Here is a 16,482-nt window from a genome sequence, read left to right on the forward strand (position 1 = left end):
AAGGGTTGTTTAGGCTTTTATATATATAGACTAGTAGTCCGGTGCATGAAATTTGTGCACTGGGGTTGGGAGGGGGAGAAGGGGCCCCTCAGTCTGGCCTTCACCCTCTCCAATCTGAGACCCCTCAGGGAATGTCCAACTACCTGTTTGTGCCCACACTTTTAACAGATAACAGCTCCATTGTTGTTCCTTTCTTATGCTTAAAACCATTGGAATTAGTAGGTATTCAAAGTGTGTATACATTTTGGGGGGACACCCTGTATATCTCTAGTCAGTGGTGAAAGAAACCAACAGCAGATTTGGAACCCCCAGACAGGGAACCTTGCTCATTCCCCACATGTCTCCCCACTTCACTTTCCACCTTCATGGGCAGCAGGAGAATCAATGTTTTCTCTCATTAATTCGGAAAAGCACGTCCTGTCACCCGTTGCCCGGCAGGAGTGCGCTAGGCCCCAAGCAAGCAAGGCTCAGTCAGGGCAGCCTTCGCTCATGGGTGCTGGCACCCAAAGTGCACATTCCTCCTCTACAGTCGCCCCGACTATCCCACTGTTTCACTGAGAGGACGGAATTCCTCTCTGCCACTGGGCTCTTGATCTTGAATGCTGACCGAAGGCACCTCAGAGAGGGCCGCCCGCGCCCACCAGATGTGTCTGTCTGCACCTGCTCCTGCCTCAGCACCTGCATTAACTCCCCAGAGGTGATCTCGTAGCTGCACTGGCCTCCGTGGGAACAGGGCATCACCACTCCACCTTCTGTCATCTCACAGGCGCCCACTCTCAGCACCAGAACACCCAGACACTCTCCAAAGTACGTGAGGGCATCAGAGGGGATGTGTGCACATCCTGTGGGGGTGTTAGGCATGCCGGGTTGATGGAAGTGCGGTGGAGAGGCGGGGGGAACTTGTGCACGCCTTGGTTTGCAACTGTTGCAGGTGTGGGAGGGTGACAGTGTGCTGGGGGATGTTCGCACGCCAGGGGGGTATGTGCACACCGGAGGCCTCTGGCTTTGCAGATCCGCAAACCCCCGTGGTGCGGCCAGGAGGACATCAGTCTGGCCCGCCACGGTGGCTGTCCCTGCGATCTTGCACCTTCTGGGCCAGGAGGCGGATCTTGTGCAGTCACTCCTGGGCACTGAGGGCTGCCTCCCCGCCGTGAAGGGTCACGGATACAAGTCCCGGGACTGTGCACAGCCTCAAGCGCTGCCCCCCGCCCGGCAGGGTCACAGATCCATGTCTTGGTCCTGTGGACAGCCTCAAGCACTGACCCCCACCCGGCAGGGTCACAGATCCAGGTCCTGCGACCACAGACAGCCTCAAGCACTGCCGCCCCACTCGCGAGGACATGGATCCAGGTCCCAGACCGCGGACAGCCTCAAGCACTGCCCTCCGCCTGGCAGGGTCACGGATCTGGGTCCCGAGACCACAGACAGCCTCAAGCACTGCCCCCTGCCTGGCAGGGTCACAGATCTGGGTCCCGGGACAGCGGACCGCCTCAAGCACTGTCCCCCGCCCCGCAGGGTCACGGATCTGGGTCCCGGGACCACAGACAGCCTCAAGCACTGCCCCCTGCCTGGCAGGGTCACAGATCCGAGTCCTGGACTGCGGACAGCCTCCCGCGGTGCCCCCCGCCTGGCAGGGTCACAGATCCGGGTCCCAGACCGCAGACAGCCTCAAGCACTGCCCCCGCCCGGCAGGGTCACAGATCCGGGTCCCAGACCACAGACAGCCTTGCCTGCTGCCACCTGCCTTCAGTATGCAAATTAGCCGCCATCTTGTTGCTTTAGGGTGGGGGTCCCCACCGGGGTGCCTGGACAGTCTGGGTGAGGGGCTGAGGGCTGTTTTCAGGCTGGCGGGCGACTGAAGCTCCAAACCTCTCTTTTTTTTTTTTTTTTATTCTGGCATTTATTTAGCTTCTATGCCTGTCACTGGAGCTGAGAGCCGGCTTTCTCTCTGAGGCTTGGCTGCTGAAAGCAGGTTTCTGGCCTTTGTTTACCTTCTGTATTCGAAACTTTGTTGCGACTCCAGCTCTGAGATCCCGGCTGACTGAAAATAGGTTACTGGGGTTTTGTTTAGCTTCTATATTTGTTACAATGTTTCAAACTGCAAGCTCAGAGGCCAGCAGTGCAGGCGGGGAACGTTGGAGTCCTCCATCACTGAAGCAAGCAAGCCTCCTGTTAGCTTTAAGCTGCCTGGCTGCTGGCCGCCATCTTGGCTGGCAGTTAATTTGCATATCACCCTGATTAGCCAATGGGAAGGGTAGCGGAGTGACACCAATTTGCATGTTTCTCTTTTATTAGTGTAGATACCCACCATGTCACTACCACCCTAGGTTCTGTCTGAGGCCCTGGCTTATGAGCCCCTTAACTACACTCTTGAAGTGGGATCCCTACCTTTGGCTATGATGCAGAAGGCCAGTTGCACAGGCAAAAGGAGGGGTTAGTTTTGCTAACCCAGTTCTCCCATTCTCAGTTCTATTCTCACCTCTACCTTCAGAAAAAACCCAACTCTTCGGTTCTCCAGGGTTTCTGGGGTTCTCTAGCACAAATTAGCTGGCTTTCAGCACACATCCTGCTTTCTCTGTTCCAAGTCAGATTCAACTTCATCTGTTTTCTATCTTCCAAAATTTTATCTTCTCCTCTGCTGTTGTTCCTTCTCCTGTTCTCATCGTGCTGGGTTTATAAATATTTATTCCTTCACTGTCATTAACGTTGAAGCTTTGGTTGGAGCAGAGATAAACATGAGTATAATTGTTCTCTATTAAAAACCCAGGGAAAAATAATGACTATTTTAATATTGAAGTACAAATGGCTATTATGGGCAATGAATCAATATGCCTTCCATGAATGCCTACGATGTGTCCCGTGGAGTGGGAGGTGTTGGAAGCCCTGAAACCTGTCCACATGTGCTGTGCTCTCCGGGACTTCTCACTGATATCTGTTTTAAGGCCATTCTTAAAAGTTTCTGCTATTGACAACATCAGGTCCTATTTTGGTATTCCTCTCTAGAGCCTCCCAGGACATTTCCCATGAATTCATGCTGGGCATTTATTTTTAATGTGGAAACAACAAAGCCTTTAGGGGCAGAGAAAACAAGTACTTTCAGTCAATAGGGTAGTTATTTAGTAAACAGAATGGAATTCAGAAAATTCATGGAGAAAAGAGCAAAATATTCTGTGAATCTGGTCAAAATACAGTAGGAAAAGTTGCCCTTTTCATATTTCCAACTTGCCTCTAACCATCCGGTCCTGGGAGAAGTGTAGAATTGTATATTCACATGGCAAATATTACTTTTATTTTTATAACAATAGAGTAAGGTAGGTCGGTACTGTCATACCACATTTTACGGACAAGGAAATGAAGCCACCAAGTGATTAAGGTACTTGTCCAATGTCACATAACAAGTCATGGCACAAATGGGATTGGAACTCTGGGGTTTTTGATTTTTAGCTTGTTTCTCTATCTGTGAATCACTATTTTTGCTTTTTTTTTTTTTTAAGAAATTTGACCTATAGGTCCTCAGAATTCCATTTCCAAAGAAAGTTACGCTGATCAACCAAATGCAGAATGGCCCAAGACCACTAGCACATTGTTCTGATGACGCAATTCAGAAAACACACACACTGACAGCCAGAGCAGCCCTCATTCATCCCTCAATCACCAGGACCCAGGTAGGTGGGACCCACACATTTAGTCTCAATGAACAATTGCTGCCCAGAAGCCCAGAGGAAGGGGAAAGCCCCAAACTCGGGAAGGAGCCACCTCTTCAGGAGCCAGTTCAAGCAGGCACATGCTGAAGGAAAGCCACACTAAAGGAAAAGCCAGAGTGAGAAAACCCACATCCATGCCATTCTTTCCATTTACAAGGCTCTTCCCCATAGATTAGCTCCCATGCCCTCACAACCCCACGAGGCAGGAATTACTGCCATCGTCACATTTACAGAAGAGAGGAGGACCCTGCGGCTCAGTGATGTTACATGACTTTTTGGCTCACATACTTAGTGACTGGCACAGCCAGGCCCAGAGCCCAAGTCATCGGACCCCATGCTCTCTTCTTCAACATCCCACGGAAAGCGGTCTGGGCAACAGTTCCACTGCTTTGTGAACCTCTCTTTTCCCTCCCTTCCTTTCTTCCTAACAGAATTTCTTCTGATGAGTATTATTATAAGGATAAGAACAGCTAACATGGAGTGCCTGCTGTGTCCAGGAACTGTGTCTGTCAGGTACCTAACATGGATTTTCTCTTCACTGTTATCTCTGATATGTAGATGAGAAAACTGGGGCACTGAAAGGGAAGTAACTCAAACCCTTAGGTCAACAGATAGTAAAATGTAGAGTCTAGTATTTAAACCCAGGCAGTCTGACTTCAGAGTCAAGACTCTTCAACTCATCATTACCTTGCTGTCCTTTGATGCAAAATCAGCGCGCGTGCGTGTGTGTTTGTGCGCACGCACACACACACAGCTTGATTTTTATATTTACCAGCAACTTGGTGGTAGGCAGAGTTTTTAAGGAAATGAAATTCTCACTTGTTGGGGACCTCACCAAAATTATGCATGAGTCCTTTCTCTGAGCCAGGTCTGGTTTTATTTTTAAAGACAAGTCAGGAAAAGATCACCTTGTAGTTTCTTTCTTTGGCCTCCAGGACAGTGCTGAATGACATGCGGATATTATCCACACTGGTTTCAGCCCTGGACTGGTGAGATTTCCTCCTAATATCAAATGTCGGAGCAGTTCTGTTCTCTGTTATTGGGGATATGAAAACAAAGGAAGTAGCCTTTATCCCACAGCTAATCTCTGGCCATGTGGGCAAAAAGTTTCAGCGGTGGAAATTTTTTTTTTTTTGAGACCGTGTATTACTTCCTTTGGAAAGAAATAATGGGCATTGCAGCATCTAACCATAATTCCATTGTCTCAATACAGGCAGATTCAATGGTCAAGTATCTTGCTATAGTCTAACAGCAAAAATAAAATAGCAAGCAATTGAAATTCCTGAACCAAGAAATTTCTCAGAGAAATTCTTTAAACAATACATGGCCCAATTGTTGCAATACATGTGCTTTATCTTTCTGGGAAAGCTATACACAGATTTGTGTGAACCTAATAAGTACACAGGTTTGTTGTCAAAATTTGCTAGTCCCATTGGTTTCCCCTGAGGAAGGGGGAAATAGCACTACATAGGATTGGGGGCTTTCAGTCTAAAAGGAAATTTGACCAAGAGGATTCCACTAGCTTTTACACAAACTATGTGTGGAGAAAGACTTGGGGTTTTTTTCTCTCTTAATCTATCATGAACAAATACTTTTATTATTAAAAAAATAAAATTAATGAAGTAGAAAAAAATAAAGTAAAAAAAAGTAACATATAATATACATACCCAAATTTTAACATAAAATCACTTTATACATTGCCATAGAGGTTTTTTAAGTTTCATTCTCAATTTCTCTACTTCTCACAGACCACTAATCAGCATCTTCAGGACCTGCACCCACTCAGAACCTGTACAGGAAACATACCACTTGCTCTTACTACTAACTTTATTGACTTCTCGAAATTAGCTTCTTGTTTCCATGAAGGTAGTTGGATATGTGTTGGTTCAAGATCCTTCACCAGCTCTACAATTGCATTGCATTTTCCAGAAAGCTTTTTAATAATATGTATCAAGAACTATAAAATATTTACATTCTTGACCCAGTAATTACACGTCTATGAATCCACCCTAAGGAAATATCAATTCTGCCCAGATGTGTTAATTGCAAGTTTATTGAAAATAGCCAAGATTGGAAATAGCGTAAAGTCCCCAAATGGAGGAATTGTGGAGCATATCATGTTCCATGCTGCCCAGAGAAACAGCTCCTACATGCTGGACTAGGTTAAGTTCCCCCCTCTCATGATACACATGTGTTTCCTTTGTGGCACTTACTATTGTGATTAGTTAAACATCTGTGTGATTATTTAGTGACTTCTAATACTAAGCCCTGTTTCTATTGTTTTCTCCATCACATCCCCAGCACTTATGGTACTTTCTGGCACATAATAGCTGCTCGATACTAGTAAATGCTTATTGAATGAATGAGTGAACACAGTACGTATGAATGAATTATGATGACTTGGAGAGATTCTTTATATAGTATCAAATGACAAAAATTGTACTAAGAGAAACACAAGAGTATTTAAGCTATTTAAGATACTCTTATCATTTTATGCTGTTTAGCAAGAATTTGTTAGAATAGTGTCAAAGAGGCTAAAGATCAGCATTACCTGAGACTTGTAAAAAATATTAGAGTCAGCAATTGCTTTTTAAAGGTATGTTTGAAACACGGAGAAAGGCAAAGATCTTTGGGAAAGTTGGTAGAGTGATAATAATGGGAAAACAGAAAGCAGAGTAAGTGCCCAATAACTATTTTTCTCCTGTGCTATTGAATAGGAAGGCCGGTGTTCAACATAAAGAGGGTAGAACAGACAATGCAAAAGTAAAACGAACCATGAAAAAAACTTTCAGTTCCAGATAAGCATGGGGCTAGAGCGAGAGAGAGGGGGGTGGGGGCAAATCACTTCAAGTGCACTCAAGAATCCAGGCCTGTAGGAATTCGATTCCAGGGCCTAAAGGGATTTCAGAGTCACTGATAGTCATTTCTGAGATGTTATAAGAATCAGAAAAATAACAGAAGACTGAACAGGGTGAGGGATTGTCAGAGAAAGTAATGTTTGCTCTTTGTTGCTACAGGGAACCAAGGCAAAACCAATGGATTTCGGTTAAAGGTGAACAGATAGAAGGATTAATGTAAGGGGGGGAGGGGACTATTTAGTTACTAGCACCATCCATACTTCCTTTATGCTGCCTTGTGTGCCTTAGATGCTCTGTGAACTGACAGAGATGATGGAGGAGGGTCAGGCTAGGGTGACAATCCAGAATAATTCTCCATCCCTGCTCATTCAAGGAAGCTCTCTCATCCTCTCTGGCAGCCTCAGCCACAGAGTCACGGCTATGATCTCAGAAGCAGTGAGCTTGAGTGTTTCAGTAACATGCTTCTTCATTTTCATCCCCAGCCCCCAGTGCAGCTTAAAACAGCTGCAGACACCTCATGAAAAAGACCAAGGGTGCATCAAAATCCATGCCAGGGGACGGCTGCTCTGGGAACAACTAGACACGATGTGAGTTACCCTGTGCTCACCGCAACACACCAGTCCAACTGGAAAAATCAGCATGCAGACTGGAACACAGTCCAGGTTCCCTTTCAATTCTTTTTTTCACCTTCCTTATCTTCTAGTTCCCTGATGATAAATACCCAATCATCCAATTGGTTCTGGAATTGCATCACTAATGGTCTGGGAAGATAGTATTGTGGTATTGACTGAGTTTTTAAAGACTCAGGAAAAACTATCTCCCAAACTTCAAAGGACTGGCCCCTTTAAAACACACCCAAAAACCCTGGAGATAACATGCAGCTTAGACTAAAGACACCAAACACCTTAAAGATAAGATACATAATCTCAGAACCTTCCCTGGAAGCTGCAAAAACGATATCAGGATCATCTCCAAAAAAACCATGCAATTTACTATGAAAGTCTAATCAGTCATTTGGTAAACATTTCCCTGGACAGATAAGAGATCAGGGTAGGGGGGTGAGAGGAGATGGAAAGGGATTGTGCCAGAAAAATGGTCAATTAATTATGGGTATTAATCTCATATCATGCCAACCTAACTCTCTTCCACTCTTCAAAAAATATCAAAAATCACAACATAGGAAACAAATATAGGTCAAAAGCTGCTGAATTTTGGAAGCCAAGGATTCAAGTTATTCCTATGGAATGTAAGTCTGCTTTTTGCCCACTTTATCTGGCCCACATTCCAAGGCACTTCAGACAGGTTGGTAAACAAACAACCACTTCAGACCCCATATCTCAGAGCAAGCACAGACTGATCTCTCAGGGTCCTCCTAGATCTACTAAATATTCATGACTCCACCCATTTGTTCCACATTAATAAACATCTGTTCTATGTTAAAGCCCTCATGCTTTTTATAAATCAGACATTTTGCCCTATTGAAAGCTCCCATAAGGGATATTCCTTTACCCATTGATTAGGCCCTGCATCCAAGGATAGCGAGGGGCCACGGTATGACCGGCCCAATTCCTACCGCCTGGAACTACTGTATGACCAGGACATCATGAAGCACAGCTCAGCTGTGATACGTAAGAATGATGGATGTTCAGGGAGCCCATCTGCAGGTGGAAAGTGGGGGACATTTCTTTGACTCCTCGCCACATCATTAGCTTCAGATGGAAAAACATAAGGTTCCCCAAGTGCTTTAATGCAGTACACAGCCAGAACCTAAAGTCTCGGGGCCTGGGAGCTTCTCCTTCTCAAACCTGCTTTCCATAAAAATCAACTGCAGCACCCACCCTTCTGTCATCCACACACGATGATTTACAGCCTTTTTAAAAAAATGCATCCATAGGTTTTAAATTCTTATTATAGCCAAAACTCTTAAATATGGCATCAGCACTTCACTATGTGTGAAGGGTCCAAAGCGGTTTAGTTCATTTTTGCAGGCAACTGATACTATAAAGTGGAGGAACATTATGCATGGTCTGAGCAAATCTTTTCATTGCAGGGAGAACTGGAGAAATGCCATCCAGGGAGGTAAAGTGACTTGCCTCAGATCACACAGCTTGTCAGAGGCAGAGTGGGCCCAGGAAGTCAGCTCTCCAGATCCCTTCTCCAGATTGTTCCCTATTTCTACTATATATATATTTACTAAATGTATCTAGTATTTTGTATTCTGTCATTTATTAAATATGAATTATGTTTATATACATAAAGTTTATTTATAATTGAGATGTTTTGATACCTCAGTGCAGACATTTTTTCTCATCAATTGGAATTAGCTAAGCTTTCTGTACATTTGTATCTGAATTCATGGGCCCCTGGTGAGTGACTTCCTGTGAGAAAGAGTCACTGTGCTCCTCTGCAGAGTGGAGCCCAGAGTATGATGGACACCCTTCAGCAGACAGTCCCGCTCCCTGCCGGGAGTGAGGCCCAGGCACAAGCCCTAATGCAGCAGGACAGGTGGGATTAGAGAGGCCCAGCTGGGCCGGGGAGAGCAGGATGGGCTGGAGCTCCCCAACTGTTAGCCTGGAGAGAGGTGAGGTGAGAGCAGACAGGAGGCAGAGGAGGGCCCACAGAGGAGGGAGGGAGGACCCTGTTGGGGAGGAAAAGAAGTAGTAGGTGCCCTAAGGCAGATGATATAGTCAGGAGACAGAAGGAAGGGAGGACAGGACACTGGCTGCATCAACGTAGATAAGAAGGCCAGAGTCCGGGGGGCCGGGCCACCCGAGACACATTCCAGGATCCCAGGAGCCTGGAGAACCAAGAGTCAAAGCGTCTGTGACCGAAGTCAGGGACTATGTCTGCCCCGCTGGCCCTGTGCCCAGAGCCCAGCTCGCAGCAGGCCTTTGGGTATTCAGGGAAGGATAAAAGGGATGGAGAGGGTTTAGGAGCCCAAACCAGAGAATGTAGTTATTTAAGGGCTAAGATCAATCAAAAAGCCTGGGTGATAGCAAAAGTAATAGCAAACTGAGTCAAGATCCCTGGGAAACAGCACACACTTATTCCCAGAATTAGAAAAGAAGAAGATGAGTTCATGGCCAAAAGGAGGAAGAAGACAACAGGACAGAAAGAGGGGTTAGAGGATAGGGAGGGAGAGTAAAAAGTAAGCTTTATTTTTACCAATTATCCACAGAAGCCTCCTTTTTCTACCACCTAAATACCAAGACTCTTGATAAAGACACTTTTGATAAAAACTATATGTTGTTGTTAAGCATGTCACATTGATAGTATTATTATTCCACTCCAGCTGGGCTCAGGCCTTGTCTAGAAATGGCTAATGCAATCTGTAAAGAAATATTCCCATAGGATATTGAGATAGGCAAAAATAAACACCCACCAGAACCCTCCCCAACTCAGTGCTTCCAAAGGAACTGTTTTCCACACCTTGGATCTGTCGTCCACATGTTTGCAGGCACAGCCCACCCTCTGCACCAGTCTGTTCCCTGCTATTCTGGAAATTGACAGGTGGATCAGGCCCTGAATTTCTATCTCCAATCTTCTCCCTAGAGACCAGGCCTCTGCAGATCCTGAACTTTACCTTTCCCATCTCCGCACTGACCTGGCTGAGAAAGAGGCCCGGCCTTGGCAGCAGAGAACTCAGATTCCTGTGCCTCTCCCTTTACATCCTCCTCTCCCACCAGGATTCCCAGACCTTTGCTTTTCCTCCAATTCCCCCAAATCTTGTGAATCTTAACGCCGAGCTTGCCAGTTCTTGAAGCAGTTTCTGCCCAGTGTTCCCTGTTGCTGGACCTTACCTCAGTCATCTGACCCTAAAGAAGTTAAATGACTCATCCAAGACCGGCAGATTAGGAGGGGCAAAATCAGAGCTAAGGATGCTAGTATAGTATTCGGAACAGGCTAGCACTCAGCTGGTAAATAAATGCTTGAGAAAATTAAAATTGTCCCTGCAAATGAAATTATTACTAAAACTTACAAAATATAGTGTAAAAGGTCAGAAAGTTTATGGGTTTTAGAAACTCAGCTCAAGATATCCTTACAATGACCAAGCAGTCAGGTATAATTATTGAAAGATCCATAATGGTGCCTTAAAAAGGCACTTCTTTGGGCCTGGCTGGCATAGCTCAGTGGTTGAGCATCAACCTATGAACCAGAAGATCATGGTTTAATTCTTGGTCAGGGCATATGCCCAGATGGCAAGCTTGATCCCCAGTGTGGGGAAGATGCAAGAGGCAGCGATCAATGATTCTCTCTCATCATTGATGTTTCTATCTCTCTCTCCCTCTACCTTCCTCTCTGAAATCAATTATTTAAAAAGGGGGGGTACTTCTTTGGGAACTGGTAGAAGGAGCTAAAACAGTATTGAGCCAACTGGGTCAATGGAAAAGTAATCTTCCTGGACCGGAATTACTGTGCCTTGATAACGTGGTTCCCCGGTCAGGTCAGCTTAGGATGCATGCTCCATGGTCCCCCTCGGTATTTCAATACATTGAAGCCTATATCAAGTTCTAAGGAGTTCTATTGTAAAGAAACTCATTAAATTTGATTTAACTTACTCTTTTCTAAACTTATTCGACCACTGCTCTTTTCTTAGAGAATACTTATTTGTTCAGAGAACACAGTTTGGGAAGTTTTGAGCCAGATTTAGTTAATAGGTTTATTTAACTCCCAATTTTTTAATTCATGCAAGCAGGCTCCTTGCATGAGTAGATTCTCTTACATATGCCCTACATTAAAATGCATCCTCATTCAATTTTTTAAAATTTCCAAGATTTAACAATAGGCTAGGAGAGTAGTCGTATCATTAAAAAAGCCTTCCTTTGAAATCTGTCAGTCACAGCTTCACAAGACTGGGTTTCTGTGAGAGCTATAACTGCTCAAGAATTTGTGCCCGAAAGCACATCTTTCTGGGGAATCAGAACATCACAGGACCGTCACATCGAGAGCTGAAAAAAGCCCTAGACGTTGGCCAATCAATGCCGTCATCTCATAACCAGAGAGCAGCCTCAGGAGGGTTGGCAGCTGCCAAGACCACAAGCTACCCAGTGGTGGAGCTGGGATTAGAACCCGGATCTTTTCCTGTCCTGCAACTACTAGTATCTGCTTTTCTCGAAAGCAAGAGCTTAGTCCTCTTCATCCTTAAAACCACAGTGGAAAGATGAGAAGGAAATGCGCCCAAATGCTAACACTGCTTGACAGAGAGGTGATATTTGGTCTGAGTTCTATTTTCCTGCGTTGACCAAAATATCTACCAAGGGCATATATTGTTTTTATTCCAAAAATAGTATATTCTAAAAAATGGAAAACAAACACAGAAGGTAAAGCACATAGTACATACCCCAGAAGGCAGCATCTGTGTGGCTCCCAGTTGTTGAACACATAAGTAGAACTAATGAAATGCTGTGGCATTTCCCTGTGCCAGGGGAGGCATTAGACTGTGAGCAGGATGACTCACTGAGGCAACGCCGAGACCTCCCTGCTGGCTGCTGGCGGGCATGGGCTCTCTGATAAGCTTCATGCTGCTGTGGCTGCACCCACAGACTGGCAAGAGGCAGAGCCCTGCTTTATTGCTTTTGCTAATTTCCTCTTAAAGCCCGTGTTTCAAGATAGGCTTTGAATAGCTCCTCAATTTCTAAACTCTACCTAATTGAATACACAAGTTTAATTGGGAAATTTCTTTTTACTTTGCTTTTCTGTACTTATGTACTGGCCTCCCACCTAGCAAAAACTTCCTCTCAGCCTAACTGTGCTTATAAACAATACTTTTAGGGAGTATTACTCTTGTTTTGAAGTCTGAGCAAGGCAAATTGTTTATGTACTAGGGGTGTGCATGCCTGCGTGTGTGTGCGTGTGTCCCAATCTGTTTGGACTGCTATAACAAAACTGGGTGGCTTATAAACAACAGAAATTTACTTCTCACAATTTCTGGAGTCTGAGAAGTCCAAGATCATGCCTTTAGAAGATTTTGTGTCTGCTGAGGGCCTGCTTCCTAGACAGGTGTCTCTTTCCTATGACCTCACCTGGTGGAAGGGACAGGGAGCTCTGTGGGGTTTCTTTTATAAGGGCACTAATCCCATTCAGGAGGGCTCCACCCTCAGGTCCTAAGATCCTCCCAAAGGCCTCACCTCCTAATCCCATCACATTGGGGATTAGGTTTCAACATATGAATTTTGGAGGGAAACAAACAGACATTCGGTCTTTAGCAGTGTGGATGTGTGACAGAGCCAACTGCTTATTTGAATCTGACTCATCCTTAACCCTTTGAGTGCCAACCAATATCCTAGGAACTATGCTAAAATTGCCAAGGCATTTTGTATTAAGGTTTTTAAAATTTTTTTCCCACATAAAGAGTGAACTACTAGCATCTAATAGTGACACTGCAGGAGGAGCGCAATCGCACTCCCCGGCACTCTAAGGGTTAAATCCTAATGGGAATAATTTGCTAATCCTTTTAATCAAACAGTGTACATTCAGTCACTTCTGGAATATCTATGTACTTAAGTTTTCAAAAAACTGTGTCCACTGTCATCTGAAAATACCGAACCTTTCCAGTGGTTCTCAACCTTCCTAACGCCGCGACCCTTTAATACAGTTCTTCATGTTGTGGTGACCCCAACCATAAAATTATTTTCGTTGCTACTTCATAACTGTAATTTTTCTACTGTTATGAATCATAATGTAAATATTTGATATGCAGGATGTATTTTCAGGGGTCGTGACACACAGGTTGAGAACCACTGCTTATCATTACTCTTAAAAGTAGTGGCAAAGGTATATCTTCAACATGTCCATCTTTTCCTTCAGTACTTCTTCCTTTTCCACTGTCTTTTCGCTGACTTTAACAACATTCATCCTTTTATGCCTTTCCATTTCTAGGCTGTGGTTGCTCCTTTCCTGTAGCTTCACCCGAACCTGCCTTCCCTCCCACAGTCCCAGGGTGTGTCATGTGCCACCCTCTTAAGGCAATGCTTCCTCTGTGGCTTTCAGTCCACCCATAGTATGTCATCTCCCCAAGGGCCCTGATCCATTAACTACTTCTCTTGGCCACTATATCTTTAATTTACCCCTTTTTACTCAATTTTCCCTCTGAAAATTGTTCATTTCCCACCCATCTTTAAAAAAAAATAACTCCCCCTTGACCATATATGATCTTCTAGCTATAGATTTACCTCTTGTTCCCTTGTTCTTAAGTTCCCTGAATGATGAGACTGTACTCACTGTCTCCATTTACTCAACTCACATCCACTCCTCCCCAGGAGCAACCTGGTTTCTCCTGTCCGACTGCTGAGAGGGTTTCAGCTAAGATCACTCATGACTGTTAGTCTCTTTCATGGGCTCTTCTTTCTCTATATGCTCCTTAAACATTAGCATTTCCAATGTTTCATCCTCCAGAGTTTCATTCTACATCCACTTCCCTTTTCACTCTACAGTCTCTCCCTGGTGACTTAACCCACTTTCATAGTCCTAAACACCTCCCACTTATGCTAATGGTTTCTAAATACACTCTCACTAAGTCAAAAGTCTCCCTAGATCCCTATTCCAAGTACCTGCTGGAATATGGCACTTCTAGCTGTCCACTGGCACTTCAAATTCATTATGCTCCTAATCAAACTCATCATCTCCTCAACCTCCCAAACATATAGCTACTTCTACTACTCCCCATGTTAGTTGATGAACCATCACTATAGTGACCAATTATCCACATTAGCCTTGGACTGAGGGGATTTCCTGCATGTGGGAATCTCAGTCTTAATAGGATAGTCCCAGGTAATCAGAGAGAATCACCCTAATGGTCACCACCAATCATTGGGTCTAGATCGTAGGAGTCATCTTCGACTGTCTCCTTCATCCCCTCCCTTTAATATCCTTGTCCTTCCTACTTAACTTCCTAAATAGTTATCAAATTCCTGCTCTCCTCTCTACCCTAGCACATGCCCTTACCATCTCTTGTCTGATTACCATCTTCACTTCCTGAGGGTTCTCCCTGATGCCAGACTTCTTCCCTTTGAAAGGGCACTCGCTCATTATCGCCACAGTTCACTCTCAGCCTACCTCGCTCCTGGACCCTGGAGGAAGCTGTCCCCCCAGGGGCAGGTCCCTCGTGTCTGCTCTGCTCTGTGCTCAGAGAGATGTTGGGGGAATTTTTTATTGGACTTCACTTGGAGGAGCTGCCAGACACTGTCCAAAACAGGTGAGTGACTGCTTTTCCTAAAAAGTGAAGAAATGGGCAGAGACCACCTCAGCGGTCCTAGAACATTTAGTACAATCAAGAACTCCACCCTGGGGTGCTCCAACAGCGGAAAATGCAGCCTTTGACTAGAGAGGATCTCATGTCATGTTTGAAAAGATAGCAAAATACCTCGGGGAGGATCTTCAGCTGTTGGTTGACAGGCCTGATGGCACCTAACTGTTTCAGGTTGCACAGCGACTGGGTGTCCTATGTGAGTAAAAAGATCTTGACGTTGGCCACCAACATCTCCAGTGACAAGCTGGTGTCACTGGGGACCTGTTTCAGAAAATTCACTGGGACCCACACATTCTGGTTGCACATCACAGCTCTGGATTAGCTTGCACTCTATGCCAAGTACAAAGTGTGGATAAAGCTTAGGGCAGAGCAGTCCTTCCTGGATGGGAACCATGTGTTAAAATCTGGACTGGGCAGGATCACTGAAAATACATCTCAGTACCAGGGAGTGGTGGTGTGCTCCATGGCAGGCATCCCTTTGGGTTTTAGGGTGGCAGCAAAGTCTACACAAGACTGCAGGAAAGTAGACCCCATGGTCATCATGGCATTTCATTAAGCAGGCATTGGGGACTATGAGCCACATGAAGAAGCATTGACTTAAAATGAAATCATCGCAAGGACTTATGGCTGTGTGGAAGGCCCTAGCTTTGTTTCCTGTGTCTGTGAAGGCTCCACCACCACACTGAATTTTGGCAACACTGTGATCTCTCCAGGGACTTCTTAGTTTAATATATTCTCTCTTACGAACAAATGCAGGTTGGATTCTTATTAAGCAGAAATGGTTCAAAAATGGCATTTCAGGTGTTTGTGTTTGTTACTAAATAGAATATTGTGTTTTATATTTCAATCAAAGGGTTTCTCATTTTCAGTAAAAGGTTCTAAATCATTGGATTTGAGGACAAAAATAGTTTATTGTTATCTGTGATAACTGCTTTTCCAAACTTATGGTAAGAACACAGTAGATTTTCTTATTATTTATTAATACTATGAAAGATAGATATTGCTGTATGAGAATAGTAGGCCACGACTGGGATTTTACAAATGAAAGTTGGATAAAATACTAGGAGTAATTTATTCTGCTACTTTCCCTTATGACAGGTGCTGTGTGGTATGGAAGAAAACTTGAATTCTAAACATATTTCTATTACCTACCAGCTCTATGATGCTCTAGGTGAGTCATTAAACTTTAATGAACTTCATTTTCTTCTGTTTCAAAAAGCAGCTTTAAGCATCTCCCAAAGAATGGCTTTTAGAATTAGAAATCGTCGCCGAAACCGGTTTGGCTCAGTGGATAGAGCGTCGGCCTGTGCTGGATAAACGGTAAGAATTATTTTTATGTTGCATATACTGAGTGTTTCTACTACTGAGAGTGGGAGATGTGCAGGAGGCAGCTGATCGATGTTTCTCTTTCATCGATGTTTCTAACTCTCTATCTCTCTCCCTTCCTCTCTGTAAAAAATCAATAAAATATATTTTTAAAAAATAGAATTAGAAATCGTGATTGTAAAGTACCTAGCACTGTGCCTGGCAAATGACAGGTGCTGGACAAACGGTAAGAATTATTTTTATGTTGCATATACTGAGTGTTTCTACTGCTGAGAGTAGGATCTAACGGGTATAATTTGATGATAATATTTTGGTTTCCACAAGCTGTTTTCTGAATCTTCCCTTT

General features: G+C 44.5%; 1 pseudogene; it reads left to right on the forward strand.

Annotated features, from left to right (window-relative positions):
• Positions 1-14,868: 14,868 nt before the first annotated feature.
• LOC102432033 lies at positions 14,869-15,411 on the forward strand (annotated as a pseudogene).
• Positions 15,412-16,482: the final 1,071 nt, after the last annotated feature.

The sequence above is a fragment of the Myotis lucifugus genome, unplaced genomic scaffold (assembly GCF_000147115.1).
Source record: "Myotis lucifugus unplaced genomic scaffold, Myoluc2.0 scaffold_304, whole genome shotgun sequence".
NCBI classification, from domain to species: domain Eukaryota; kingdom Metazoa; phylum Chordata; class Mammalia; order Chiroptera; family Vespertilionidae; genus Myotis; species Myotis lucifugus.